At 43.5% G+C, this 15,290-nt stretch overlaps 1 long non-coding RNA gene and 1 other non-coding gene across 2 annotated transcripts in view; both read right to left on the minus strand.

Moving 5' to 3' along the window:
- Positions 1 to 3,551: 3,551 nt before the first annotated feature.
- Positions 3,552 to 3,682, minus strand: MIR9155 (microRNA mir-9155). The gene has a single exon (NR_128228.1). It is a non-coding gene; the product is annotated as a microRNA mir-9155 (primary transcript).
- Positions 3,683 to 6,530: 2,848 nt separating this feature from the next.
- LOC102148137 (uncharacterized) overlaps positions 6,531 to 15,290 on the minus strand; it is a 42,393-nt gene continuing 33,633 nt past the window's right edge. Inside the window, exon 3 of the long non-coding RNA XR_001378291.3 lies at positions 6,531 to 6,729. This is a non-coding gene — a long non-coding RNA (uncharacterized lncRNA). The remainder of the gene's footprint in view (positions 6,730 to 15,290) is intronic.

The raw sequence follows: 15,290 nt of genomic DNA on the forward strand, positions 1-15,290 counted from the left end.
TACTATATACTTGAAAGCTGCTAGAAGAATAGATCTTAAATGTCCTCACCACAAAAAAGAAATGGTAATTATGTGATGCGACGGAGGTGCTGGCTAATGCTATGCAGAGTTATCATATTTCAATATACAAGTGTATCAAATCAATACCTTGTACATCTTAAACTTATACAATGTTATATGTCAATTATATCTCAATAAACCTGGGGGGAAAATCTAAAACAAGTGATTTGGAAATTAGAATGATTTGACCAATGATATGCACCACAACTTATATCATTTGCTAAGCAGTTTTAAGAAATATATAGTATATAAACTAACAGGAATTTTTTAATTTAGTTTTATTTTCTATTTTGATTTACATTGTCAAACATGTTATTAACTATGTTGAGCATCACCTCTGCCTGCTTCATGCCAGGAGCAGTATAATCTTATTTACTCCTGTACTTCTCTCTCCTGTTAGATTACGACCATTCCATTGCCACCCAGAGGGCAGCATGAGATCAGCATGCCAGCACACTGTTAATGTCTGTAAATATCTGAATCATAGACTCATACAGCTGGAATGGACTTTAGAGATTATGTCCAAGTTCCGCTTTACACATGAAAAGACTGATCTCTGGGCAGGGGAACTGACTTACACAGTTACCACACAAGGGGCATGATCTGCTCACCACGAGACAAAAGCCAATTGTCAAGAGGCAAGATGGTGGCAGAGAAAGGGCATTTTATGCTTGCTAGCAAGAGGGAAGATGGCTGACTAATGTCCGAAAGAACTATCTTAAGGGGGGCACACAATCTTGAAGCAGTTATATAGGCCATTGGGTTATAGGAGAGGGGGTTAGGAAAGTTGACCCTCTGGTGTTACAGTCTGGGAGTCGCCACACCAGATCTTTCAGTTTCATTGATGATGGCTATCAGCATAGACTCTCTGTTTGGGGGTCATCACATTCCTAAGGAACTCCAAAGAACCAAGTTATCGTCTTATTGTCTTATTGCAGCTGGGAGGTATATGCACAAGCAGGGGCCATAAAATCTACAGAGCAGGTGGATCTCCTGGAGGGCGCAAATCCAGCTGGGTTAGTTAGTCAGAGGTCATTCAAAGTTACAACTTAGTCTCTTTTCTACAATATGGCTTCCCTTATGTCAACGTTGTGTTGAGCCGGTTTCACAACCAGTTGTGATAGAACCCAGACCTCCTGACTCTCATTTAGGAGGCACGCTGCAGCACAAGGGTTAAGAATTTTAGCCGAGAGATGTGGGTTCAAATGTCAGCTTTGCCACTTACTAGTTGTGTAACCTTATGTAAATTATTTCATTTCTCTCAGTCTCTACAAAATTTAGATATTCCTACCACCTAAGGTTGTTCAAAGTCAATTAGCCTCTACATGTGTGTGTATACGTGTATATATAAGCTCTCATTACAATCGTTATGGCTTTGACTGCTGCACCAGGGAAGTCTCTCATTTTCTCATCCTAATCCAAATGTCCCTCTACACATGGCCTCTCCCATGGCCACAAAGAGTGTGAAAGGGCAGCAAGTGGGCATCAGAACAAGAAGACAGTCGACTCTAATGTGAGTAACAAAGCTTGTCTAGAAACACCAAGGAATACAAATGGCCATGACTTTAACGCCTGGTGGCTCCAACATCAGGGAGGCTCTGAGTCACATCATAGTTTCTAAATTACTTGCAACATTGTGCCAAGGAAAGCAGGCCAGCACGCAGACACGCAGCTCCAGGCAGACACACAGCTCCACGCAGACACGCAGCTCCAAGCAGACACGCAGCTCCAAGCAGACACGCAGCTCCAAGCAGACACGCAGCTCCAAGCAGCCTGCGCTGGGGCCTGAAAGAGCCTGCTCTCAGGTCAGCGGTACCTTAAACTCTCCCTAAGAGCCCATGGAACACTTTTCAGCAACAGCCTTGTGGACAGACATAGAACTCACCACTAATGAAACACCCTAACAACAAAATTAACTTAATTAGGAAAGAAAAACAAAGTCCATAGGATTGGTAAAACTCTCACCAATAGAAAAAGATTCCTGGTTGGAAAGATCAAAACCACTTAGAAAATAGAAGACTGGGAGAAAACTAGTTTAATCAAATAAAACTAGGTCTTCCAGCTGCTGCTTTGTGGCTGCTCTCTGCCTGGGGTCACATACAAAATGAACACAAGTCAGACTCCAACAGCCGCAGAGAAGGACAAAGCCTTTAGGGAAAGTGTCTTGAAGATGCGCAAAAGGGGAATTACACCACAACTGGAGAATAAAATCGAACTTCCTAAAGATCCAGCTCCTTCTCCCCAAAGGTGCCCTGGAGCCATTCTCATGCCTCACAGCCTCTCAGCTGCGTCTTTCTCCCTGGTGACCTCAGGCCCTTCCTCCTGCAGAGCCGCCCACCACACAGGCAAGAATGGGAGACTGAATACTTATTCTTTTCCTCTTTCTTCCCTAAGAGACCATTTTTAGTCCAATTAAGTACCTTTTCAGGCCATAGTAAAGTTCTAAAGGTTGCCATCACAAGCATTGAAAACCAGCAACTTGTTTCATGCATCGCTTTCTCCTCCTGTTGCACAGACCAGATCACTACAATTTGGGAAGCTATTTGTGCAGATTCTCCTACAGGTTTTATATTCAACAGACTGTTCTGTTCTTTCTAAGGTTTTAAATGAGCCCCTGGTGACTTGAAATTTAATCTCTTTTTTGCTTTCAGTCTCTTTCGTTTCATCTTCTCAAGCCTCAGCCAAATGCTTGGGAACCACCTGACCTACGCTCAAACCTCACCATTTTTAAAGGCTTATTTTCCTAGGCCTGGGGTTCTGTGAATGATTGAGGGGGTGAAACCTAAACAGATCACTCTTAAACTAAGCCACACATGGGCACATTGGATCTCCCAGAAGGGAAAGCCATTCTGTTAGCTTCTCATTTTAAAGGGTCTACACTGAATTACACCACGTGAAAATATTATGGGTATTTTTGTATACAAATAAAGAACACGTTATGTACAAATCACAGCGGCTCAGGATTTTGACATTATTCAACAGACACTTCAGGTGCCCAATGTCCTATGATGTTTAAGGGTGAAAAACTTTTGCCTTATCCCTGAGCTGGGTTTGCTCTTGCAGCAAATGTCGTTGTGCTGTAGGAAAAAGACCACAAGCCAGAGTCATAGGACCCAAGTTCACATCGTGGCCCTGACTCATGGGCTCTAGGGCCTTGGTCAAGTGCTAATAAAAGATTCTATTCGCTGATCTCCTAGTAAATTAAATATAGCTACAAATTCTTTATGGCTTTTCTCATCAACAGGGGGAGTCTCCAACCTTTGAATCTTGGCTGGTCTTGTGACTTGCTTTGACTAATAGAATGTGGCAGAAACAGCACTGTACAAGTTTCAAAGCCTTGCAGCTTCTGTCTCCGCCATCATGGAATGCTTCCCTGAGACCATGTAAGGAAGCTACTCTAGCCTGCCGGAGGAGGAGAAGCCATGCGGGAGAAGCATGGCATCATGGCCCACACTTAGCATCAGCTGCCAAATATACAAGTGAGCCTCTCTGGGACCTTCCAACCCAACTGACCCTCCAGCATCCAGCATTTTGAGTTCAGGCAGAAGCAGCAGAGGAGCCACCCCGCCGACCTACAGAAGCATGGAGAATGAGTCATTGTTGCTTTAAGTTAGTAAGCTTTGGGGTGGTTTGTTACATAGCAAAGGCTGAGTCCCTATTTCCTCATTCAAATGGGATAATAATACCAACCCAATCTATTCATGTGTTTATCCAACAGAGTTATGCATGACCTACTATATACTGTCTATAGAATATATATGGATATATAATTTTGAGAATCAAATGAGATAACGAATGTTAGTATACCTGGTAATTTTAGTTTTATTATTGTTACTAGCCCCTCCATTTCATTGAGCTCCACCATTTTTTAAGCACTTAAATTCCCTTTATATTTGATCCTCTCAAAGGATCAGAGAGCATCATTTCCAGTCTTCTCTGATGCAGCTGGTCCTTTGGCACCTGACCTGCTACTCTCATTAGCAGATAGGTCTGCCCTTAGATAAAGGACCTCTGGAACTTTGTTCTTACAGGGCCAGAAATTCACTCATTACAGGAAGCATACAACCACTGCGATAATGCGCAATGATGGAGGGCTTTCCCGTTACCATCCCAATAAGAGCCTTTTAAAAAATTCTTTAACAACGATAATAATGACTAAAGTTTATTGAACACTTACTATGTGCCAGGTGCAGTACTGAGTTTTTTAGTGAACTGTAGTTTGACTCAACAGCAGTCCAAGGTAGATACTATTATTATCCATATTTTGTGGTAAAAAAAAAAACTGAAGCCCAGCAAAGATAAATAACTTGCCCAAAGGCAGACGGCATGAGGTGGACCAAGATTCAACCCCTTATAATCTGAGCCCAGAGCACCACCCTTAACCACGCCCTGGTCTACTCACTTGACCTTATTCATGCCATGTTCCCTGCGACTCCCAATACTTGTCCAGGACTAAGAACATGTCTTTTTCAAGCTGAGCTCATTAGAAGTGAAGTTCTGTGACCCTGGCCAAGCCATTGCCTTCTCTAGACCTCTGCCCCACACCAGGTAAACCATGCAGAGGGTTAGACCAGGTAATGTCGAAAAATCCTTTCCAGCCCTGAAAATTAAGATGGTAAATTCTTCCCTAACATCTTGTTATATTCTGAGATTTATTCTCTTTCTTATTAAGACAACTAAAGAGCATTAGGGGAGGAAAAGGAAAAGCAGATGCTATAAAAGTGTGTTTATTAACTAACGTATGGAAACGAAAGGGCAGCAGAGGAAATTCTATTTATATCTCCCTCAAGGATTATGCCACGATCTACACTATTTGATTTTTTTAATGCATTCATTCAGAGCCGAGAGTCTGTAGGGTGCTCTTTAAGCCTGACACTGAATGAAATAATTCAATTAAAATAGGCTTGAGGCTTTTGCAAGGTATTAATCTCCCTGAAGAGAAGATTTAGGACTCGCTCAAGGCAGCTTCAGCACCGGCATTGGGGAGATCATAGGAAAGCATAAGAAGGGCTCAGTGAGGGCTGCTTCTGGACATATTGGAGGAGGTGAGTTCCAGGTTGCTTGGAAAAGGGGTCATCAGAGCGGGAACCATAGCTCAGGGAAAACAGACTCTGTCAAAAAGCTTCCCAATAGCTCGCTAGAGTCTGACATTCATTCGATCATATTGCCCTGGATAAAACCTGTCATTCCCTAGCGGGACGTGAAACTTAATAACAATCATCAACAAGAACCATTCTTTGAGTGCTCTCTCTATCCTGGGTAGGGTAGTGACCTAAGCGCTTTTCATGCCTTGTCTTATATAGTCTTCACAACTGTATGAGGTCAAAAGTCATCAAGCCCATTTTACAGATGAGAACACTGAAGCGCAAAGAAGTGCCATGACTTGCCCAAGGCTACGGAGCTAGCAAGTGGCAGACTCAAACCCTCGTCTGGGGGCCAAAGCCAGTGCTCAACACTATGCCACTTAAAATCAGGTGGGATGTTACTGCAGGAATCTGCACTCGGAGAAGTGGGTGCATACAGAGAAATGCAGACATGGTCCCTTTCCTCAGGTGCATGCAGTCTGATCCGCAAACATGACATACTCAGAATAGCGCAAACTAAGTTACACATGACTGAGGTCAGATCCAAACCTGAGGACAGGTTTTCACATGGGCGGGACCAAGAGAACAAGATAACTGGAAAAGGAGGATGTGAAACAGGCAAGCTGTGGACCTAAAATCACCCTTCACAGGTCTGCTCAAGACTGGCCTTTTTTTTTTAGGCTAGTAAGATTCTGACTCCAGTTCCAATGTATAGGAGGGTTCTTTCCCACACCATGCAATTCTCCAACACCAGCTGGGTGTCCTATGATTTAACTCAACTCTGACACTATTTACCCAAAGATAGCATCAGATTCCACAGGTTAAGGGCTCAGTCCCAAAAGACTGCCCACCACATTCCCATCCCCTAACCCCACCCCCACTTCAGATGCCAGTCACAAGCCCGAGTTTTCTGACTGAATGGCTATAGATCAGAGTTTCAAACAACCCCCTCCTTAGGTTTGATTAATTTACTAGAGTGGCCCACAGAACTCAGAGAAACATTTTACTTACTAGAGTACCAGTTTAGGGTGAAAGGCTATAACTCAGGAACAGCCAGATGGAAGAGATACATAGGGCAAGGTATGGGGAAAGGGCACAGAGCTTCCGTGCTCTCTGGGCACACTGCTCTCCCCGCACCTCTACGTGCTCCCCAACCAGGAAGCTCCCTGAACCCAGTACTTTGGGGCTTTTACGGAGGCTTCATCACACAGGTGTGACTGATTAAATCATTGGCCATGGGTGACTGAGCTCAATCTCCAGCCCGCTCCCCTCCCCAGAGTCAGGAGGGTTGGACTGAAAGTTCCAACTGCTAATCATTTCTCCTGGCAACCAGCCCCCTCCTTAGGTGTGGTCCAAAAGTCACCTCATTAATGTAACACAACACACCTTTATCACTCTCATCACAGGAAATTCCAAGGGTTTAGGAGCTCAGTGTCAGAAATGAGGGTGAAGACGAAATATACATTTGTTATAAATCACAGTCTCACAACTGGGCATCCATGGGATTCAGAACTGTGTCTTCCTTATTCAGCTCCATAGCCCCAGGATCCAGCAATTACATTTTGTTGGGAGAATGGAAGAGTACCTGAAAGAAGAAAAAGAAAACATACAAAATTAAGTAAGCCAAAGAACAAGAAATCTCAACCCTAAATCTAATCATTCTTCCCTTAAGGAAATAAAAGAGGGGAGAGTGAGTGTGGAGGAGCTTAGGGGAAGGACCTGAGTTACCGATCGGGTCAGGTGCAAGGGATGCCAACAGCCGAAACGACCACCTTGAATTGCTAGCCCCAGATCAGCGCCTATGAAACTTGAGTGTGCCTTAGAAGCACCTGGGGAGCTTGTTAAAACACAGATTGCTGATTCACCCCCAGAGTTTCTGATTCAGTAGATAGGGAAATTTTGCGTTTCTAACTAATTCCCAGGTGATGCTAATACTGTTGGTTCCGGGTCCAGCACTTTGAGAACCAATAGCACTCACCTTCATTGCACATTAGAATCACCTTGTGGGGGCTCATAAAAACACACAGGCTGTAACCCTGACCAAGTGCATAAGAATCCCTGGGGATGAGACCAAGTTATGCCAGCTTTTAAAAACTAGGACCAGGTGATTCCACTGTGTGGCCAAACCAGAGAGGAAGTAACGTTGAAACTGGGGTAGGCTTGAAATTCTTATCCCGTAAAATAACAGCTAATATTTCTTGAGCCCTTACCATGTGACAGTCACTCTGCTGAGCACATCATTGCGTGATCTCATTTAATCCACACAGGAACCTGTTAAGTAAGGACTATTATTCCCATTTTACTGATAAGGAGAGTCACAGAAATTCGATAATTTGTCCTAGGCCATAAACTGATAAGTGACATCCTGGAAATCCAGTTGAGGTCTATGTCTATCTGAAGACTCCTAACTACTAGGGGTCTTGAGCCCCTTCCCCAAGCCACTTAGTGCTCTGGCCTATGCCTTAAATGTGTAGTATTTGTTTGTGTCCAGATGCCAACAATCTGAGCTAGAACAGTTGGAATCAACTTCATATTTGGCATTAGAAAATAGATAGGTGGATAGATGGATGGATGATGCATAGACAGATAAATGGATAGTGTAAGGGATCAGAATTTGCCACCCCAAAATGTGTCTCTTTGGCTTGATTATTTTTTTAGGACAAAAGACTCTGAAAGAAACTTTCACCTTCCCCCTAACTGCCTAAAAGATTTTTGGATAGAAGCCCTGTCCCCAGGACAGGCCATCACCATAGATAACTCTGGGTATTGGTAGACTGGGAGAGTCCTTGCTAAGCCCATTCTTATCAAAGTTCTGTCTCTCAGGTCACATTGTCTATAGATAGCCCAGAAAACAATAATTTACCAAATATTTGCTTTTCCATCTCCATGTAAATTGCCTTCCTCCCCTTTGAAGTCCCAAACCACTACCCCCAGCATCCTCCTTTGTCTTTAGCTGAAGATAGTATTATGATGGTGGTGGCTTTGGCCATTTTGGCAAGTTACTCAGTTTTCCTGGGTTTCTCCCACGTATACATGTTACTAAACTTCGTTTTATTTTCTCCTGTCAATTTAATTCTTAGACTAGCCAGAAGGACCTAGAGGGTAGAGGAATACTTCTTCCTTCACCTACAATAGATAGATAGATAGACAGATGCAGATCTGCATTCATAGATACATATGTGAATAAAAAAATGCAAATCACAGAATGGTTGTTTTACTGAATTCAATACATTTTTTAAACACAGCCACTGTCCTGCTTACACTCCTTCGACAGCTCGCAGTCACTTCCAAGACAAGCTGAAACTCCAAATATGGCATCCAAGGCCCTTCATGATGGGGCCCCTGCCGCGGTCTCTCCAGCCACTCACACCTCCTCTGTTCACAGCAGTCTATTTTCAGTTCCCCAAATCCAGCCACGCCACCATGCCTTTGTCCATGCTCTTCTTTCTCCTTCCTTCCTCCTTATCTGCCTGGAGAACTTCTACCCAACCTTTAAAATTCAGTCAACCTCCTCCCCATAATCCTCCCCCACATCCCTTCTCTGAGCAGTCACAGCAGCATGTGTATCACATTCCATCTTACTGTCACTATTTACCATTCTCTATGCCATTTACCTGTTCGCTGAATTTCCAAAGGGACTTTTTTCACAGAATCCTGGCTCTCCCCTGAGAATGAGACTTCCCCTGAAGATCCTCGAGTAAGGCCTGTACTTTCTCCCATCCACCAGGCCTGGAGATGTGGTAGTGTCCTTCCTCCCTCTGTAAAATCCCTGCAGCTTCGAATCTCATGCTATCAGACTGCACCACCCACAACCCCTCCTTGTTACAGTCCTACTCCCAGCACCACACCTTTCCTTCCTTGAATATTTAGTTCCTGGCTCACTGTTCCACTCTCCAATATCAGTTCTGTCTTAATTATTGGTGATTTCAATATCTACATTGTTGACCCTTCCAACGTCCTGTTCACTCATTCCTTGATTTCCTCCGATGAACTTGTTCTCCATCCCACTTCACCTATCACTCCCATGGCCTCACTGCAGACCATAGACTTTGTCATTACCAATCACTAAAACCCCTCCCAAATCTCACTTTCAAGCATCCCACTCTCCAAGTGAGGACATGTCATGGGGGAGAAGGTGAGAGACAGTGCCCAGAGGCTCAGATTCCCTAGTCCATTGTCATCACCGCTCCCTCTTGCCCTATCCACTGACCTCTTCTCACTTTGTCATACTCACTTGGCTAAACCACACATTTCTTGGTTAAAACCAAATCTCTGCCTGCTCTGCACCTGCTCCCTGAGAGCCGAAAGGGACTGGAGGAAAATATAACCACGCTGACTGGGTCACTGACCATGAACCTCATGACCATGAGGTCATGACCATGAACCTCAAGCAGCTCCTATTGCTAGTCCATTCACTCTTCCACCCTCCTGGATGATTCTTTCATCCCTTTTCCTCTCTTTGCAAATCTCAAGCCCCATCCTCATTTTCAGCCCTTGACTTTGCTTCTCTAAATCATTAAGAAATTAAAGGCGATCAGATAGGAACTTCCATAAGCTCCCACCTTCCTTCACTCTCCTGCATCTGCACCCGGTTCTGGCCACCCCTTCTATGGCTATGACATAGGATGTCAGAGACCTGCCCTCTGGCCACCCAGGGATTCCAGACCCTGATGCACCATGAAGCCAGCATTCTTCCCTCTCTGTGCCAAATTCTGTATCTCCTCTAGATTGGATGATACCACTGAGACAGAAAATAAACTGTCGTGGGGGCATAGATTTCTTCTTTTTCTTAAATTGGAAATTTAAATTATTCCTCTGTGCTTTGTACCCAAGCAAAGGATAAGGCCCTTGATACACTGTTATTTCAACAAACAAAAGGCTGGGCATCGTTGTATCATCCCTCCAGTGGACGCCTATTTATCTGGCTTCTACTTATTTCAAGTACAGTGACCCAGAGAAGACAAATAAAATAGGATATGAAGTCCTTAATGTGTTGGGTATTTACTCAGATTAACAAAGACCAATTGTTCAATTCAATCAGTAGAAATAAAATCTTATTCAATCTTTGTCCCTTGTAATCATTGGAGGATCTCACAAGTGAACAGTGTATGGGAGTGGGAAGTATGTACGGGGGTAGGATGGGGATGGAGTGGAATGCCACTTTCTGTGAATGTTTTTTAAAAAGTCTTCACTTTTCCCAGAGGATTTTTGAGAAAGAAGACTATGTATGATTTTTCTCTCCTTGCTTTCCAACCCAAACTGTAGACAATTCAAATTCCCACTTTCTGTGTTATGTTAGTTAAGGCCATAGGAAAGAGTCTTCTAAAGGTATGTGCATCTTAATTTACATCGAGCACTTACCATCTGCCTTGGCATTCTGCAAGTGCTTTATGTCTGTTATTTCAATCTTTTTGTACTCACTTCACAGGATAGGTAGTATTTTATCATCATTCCCATTTACAGATTTGGAAACTGAGGCTTAGATAAATTCAGAGATTAGCCCAACATCTAAGAAGGCGAGCTGAAAATCAAACCTAGGCAGTCTGACTCCTGAGTGTGTATATAAGGGATGTCACAACACCTTCCATTCCCCTCTTGGAGATTCACTCCTTTGTACCCTCCAATCCATTAGGTATCTAAAAGGAAAACGAGACGAATGCAGTGAAGCTTCACTGAGAAGATAAAAGATGAGGTAGGTCATACAGAAGGGATCGACTTCTCAGGAAGAGAATTAGCAGAGGCAAAATGCAAATTCTGCTGGTGGAGAGTTTACATTTTAAATTCTTATCTGCTAATACATTGGTAAGGACATGGTGACCCCAGTCTCTAAGTGGCTGAGGAAGGTAGTCTAAGGTAGTGATTTCTGGAGTGAAAAGTGCCAAGGTTTAAAGCTAGGCTCTTCTTACTATGTGATCTTGGGCAAGTTACTTAACCTCTCTGACCCTCAGGTTCTTCTTAGGTAAACGGGGATGACAACAATAGTAGCAACTTCACAATCAAATTGGTACCAGTTGTTAACCAAAGAGATGCCATTAAACTTTGAGCGCAGCATCAGAGACTGAATATCCAATGGCCAGACCACATGTGAAAAGAGAACTCTAACCCACTATCTGCAACCAACCAGGAAACCAACCCATTATCTACAGTAACCAGCCCAGGACGCCAGCCTACTTACTATGTATAAGCCAGACTGGTGAAAAGTCAGACTGCTGTCTCTAGAAAAAATCCATGGAGCCAAACAATAACTCCTGTAACAACCAGCCCAAAACAGGCATGACTTGACTCATAACGGGCAGCTTCATTACATTTTATCCTTGCTTCCAACTTAGGACCAACCAGAGAAAGCCGAATATGCACCCTTAACCAATCACATAAGATGTCGTGCTTCTAGTGACTCCACCTACAACTTCCCCGTGCCAAGAGCCTTCGATCGGAGCACACCTGAAGTCTTCCCTTTTCTCCACTATAAAGCTTTCCCACCCCTTTGCCTCCTTTGAGTCTCAGCCAAAACACAAGTGATGGTGGCTGGCTCCCTTGTTATAGTTCTGAGTAAATAGTCTCTGTCTGTTCTCACTGGGTTGGTCTTCATTTGTTTCCACAAGTGTCAACTGAACTCACTCAGGTGAGAAATGATGGAGACTTAGATGGAGGTGGTAACAGGGAAGATGGCAAGAGGTGATCAGATTCAGGATATACTTTAAAGGTAGAACCTTCAAAATGTAAGAGGTAAGGGAAAGTGAGAATCAAGTTTTAACTTGGATAACTAGCTGGGCAGTGGTGCCATGTACAAAGTCGAGGAAGGCTGGAGTACATTCTCAAACTGGAGAATCAATGCCTTGGGTTCACCTACTCCCTGCATACACAGCAACATAAATAACTCCAAAACTCTTCTCTATCGAAGAGACCATCTCCACCAGCCTGACACGTGGCCAAAGGTCATTTCTTTGGGTGGGGGAACCTCCAGGGTGTTAGTTCACGGGTACCCATAAGCTCCCACTGCCCACTCCCACTGCCCACTCCCACTGCCATTTACTTCCCTCCCCCTCAAAAATAATCTTTGCAATCTCCTGACTGATATGTGAAATTTCACCCTCGGAACTGACTTCAACCACAATTAGAAAGTTAATAAAATAGTATAATCTCAATTTTTTTTTAAGTATGTGTATATCTGGAGCAAATACAGCAAAATGTTAACCACATTTGTTATCTCTGGATAGTGCTATTCTAGGTGATTTAAATTTTCTTCTTAATACATTTCCGTATCTCCTAAGCCTTTAATAATGAACAAGAACATTTCTTATTAAAAGAATACATTTCCTAAAAATGAGATCTCTGAGATAGTTAACAAATTAAAAGCTGTCAGTCAGGGACTCCCCGGCATGACAGAATGGAGTGTTATTTCACCCATGTGCAGGTTCTGATGGGGTGCGCAGAAGACATGAGAACTGGGTGGGGGCTGTCTGATAGGGTCAAAGGCACAAGGAGGAACGTGTTCCCCAACCACTTCACAGTGTGGCCAAAGACAGCCCCGCGTCCGCAGGTGTGAGAGAGAGCAGACATGGAGCTCGGCTCACAGGCATGAGCTGTGAGAAATACAGATCAACTCTGCATTTCCAAACACTGTTTCAGGGGCGTCACTGCCAGTCTAAAGACAAGGGATAGCCTATTTTTTAACTAAATAATTAAAGTTTTTGAAATGCAAACAGAGGCAAATTCAGAATTAGGCAGTCCCAAGAGAACACAAACTGGAGCAGATGCAGCCCTGCCCAGACCTCACCGCCAAGGCCTGGACCGGGAGAATCACCAAGGTGTGTGGCCGTATGTTGTCACTGAGATGAGAAAAGGAAGTGAAATGATTTCAGGCACTGCTCCCCTCCCCCAAAATAGAGGAGGAGAGCTGTCACCACCCAACCCCCACCCCAATTCAACAGGCCTTCTGCTCCAAAAACTTTAAATTGTAGACTTTTTCCCACTCATTCTTGGCTAAACTGACAGCACTATCTGTTTACTTTGGCTTCAAAGCAAAGACTAGGCCCCTCCTGGGTCCAGGACTTCGAATACTCAACAGTTAGGCTGATTCCTACTGGAAAGATGATAGAAACTTTCTCCCTCCTAGGATAACTTCCTCCTTCGGCGTGTACATAGCAGAAGTGTAGATGGATGGACTCGAAGAATCAAGGGCCGAGAAAAGTCCAGAAGCACATTTTCTCACTAAATAGTAACACCTGAGGAACACTTCAGACTTTTTTTTCATTTCATACTAACCCAAAACTATCCAAACGTGATAAAAGCATGTTCTTTCAATGTTATTGTTTAACAGACTCATCAGAGGATTATTTAATTAGGACTTTGTTTGGTTTTGCCATTCACTGCTTGTTTAGAGAACAGACATTGTGAAAATAATGATAACTTGCAGATTTCTGTCCCAAAGGTTACAATTTCATTGCCCTGTAGAACATTAACCAATTTTGTATTTTTAGAGAATTCATTTCCACTTTGCTTTGACTGACTTACTATATAAATGTCTGTTCCTCAAATTCTCTTTTTGAACCAGCTCTACCTTCTTACTGAATCATTCATTAATTGATGACTTGAGTAAAATTTTCACACACATTTATCTTTTGTATGAGTTGCGTGTCAGGGAGGAAAACTTTTCCTCTACTCTATTGGACTCAGTCTTGGGGGCCTGCAAACAGACAGACCTGCAAACTCAAAGAGATTAGCAAGAGAAAAAATATATTTTAATCATGTATGTATGCAGCTTCATAAAAAAGATATGACTCAAGAGGGCTTATATATCATCTTAATAGGGGAAGGGCAGGGGGAAAAGGGCACTTGTGGGAAACAAATGACTTTGTTGTCGGTGGTGTTGTTGAGGAAGATTGGCCCTGAGCTAACATGTGTTCCAATCTTCCTCTATTTTGTATGTGGGATGCCACCACAGCATGGCTTGGTGAACAGTATGTGGGTCTGCACCCAGGATCCAAACCCACAATGCCTGGGCCACTGAAGCAGAGCACGCAAACTTAACCACCATGCCACCAGGCCAGCACCAACAAATGACTTCTTAGAAGGAAAGGGGAGAAAGGGTATTTAGAATAGATTCAGGATATGATAGTTTTGTGACAAGGTTTTTGATGTGATGCCAACCTGTCATCTCCAAGAGGATTAGAAGAGTTGCTCCCGGGAGGGGATTCATGACAACTGAGTTCTTTTGAAAGACTGCTTTTAGGCAGATAAGGGATTTCAGGATCACAAGTGCCTCCAGCTCAAAATAATTTTTATGCAACAGTGGCACATTCTGGGCCCCTTCATCCTTCACGTTTTAATTTTTTGGAAACTTATTCCCCATTTTGCAGATGCGAAAACCCAAGTCTCAAGGATAGCAGAAGAGCCACACCTCATCAGGATCAGAGGCAGACCTTAAAGCTAGTTCTGACACTAAAGGTCTTCCCACATTGCCAAACTAAATAGCTGTGTGACCTTGACCAACTCACTTTCCTCCTCCAGGCTATTTCCTCAGATGTAAATTGGGGCAGGTAGAAAAGATGATCTCCACAGTTCCTTCCAGATCTAGTAATCTCTGGTAAAGTTAATTACTTGGCAAAATGATAAAAACATCCCAGACTGATCTTCAAGTCCTCTTCCCACTCTACCCCCTCCCTAATGATGTCACTTCATGAGTGAGGCTTTTCTCCCCAGGCAGAAGCCCATAGTCCTGAATTTTCTCTCTCCCCATTACACTGACCTATCCCATGTCCTGTGCGTCAGGAAACAACTCCAACAGGGAATCTGCTCACGTTATAAACTATAAAGTAATCAATACTAAGGGTAAAGCTATTAAGAGATCAAGGTCTCACACACATACACATACTCTCCTCAAAAAGGCATCTGTATTTGCCTTCCAGGAAAGATAAACTCTTTACTCAAGTGGGTGGTGTCATCCCAGGCTGCATGGCAGGCCAGTGGGGTAGCTTTGTGTGAGCAGGGGAATCTTAACACCCCTACATCAAATGTACTTGGAGGGCTGGGTTTTGGTCCAAACAGACCGGAACTGTGTCCCGGCCAGCACCAGTCCCCATGCCACACCAGCTGTTATATATTTTGAGCTTCACCCTTACTTTTTTGCCTTGGTTCATAGAGTCA

The sequence above is a fragment of the Equus caballus genome, chromosome 14 (assembly GCF_041296265.1).
Source record: "Equus caballus isolate H_3958 breed thoroughbred chromosome 14, TB-T2T, whole genome shotgun sequence".
In the NCBI taxonomy this organism is placed as follows: domain Eukaryota; kingdom Metazoa; phylum Chordata; class Mammalia; order Perissodactyla; family Equidae; genus Equus; species Equus caballus.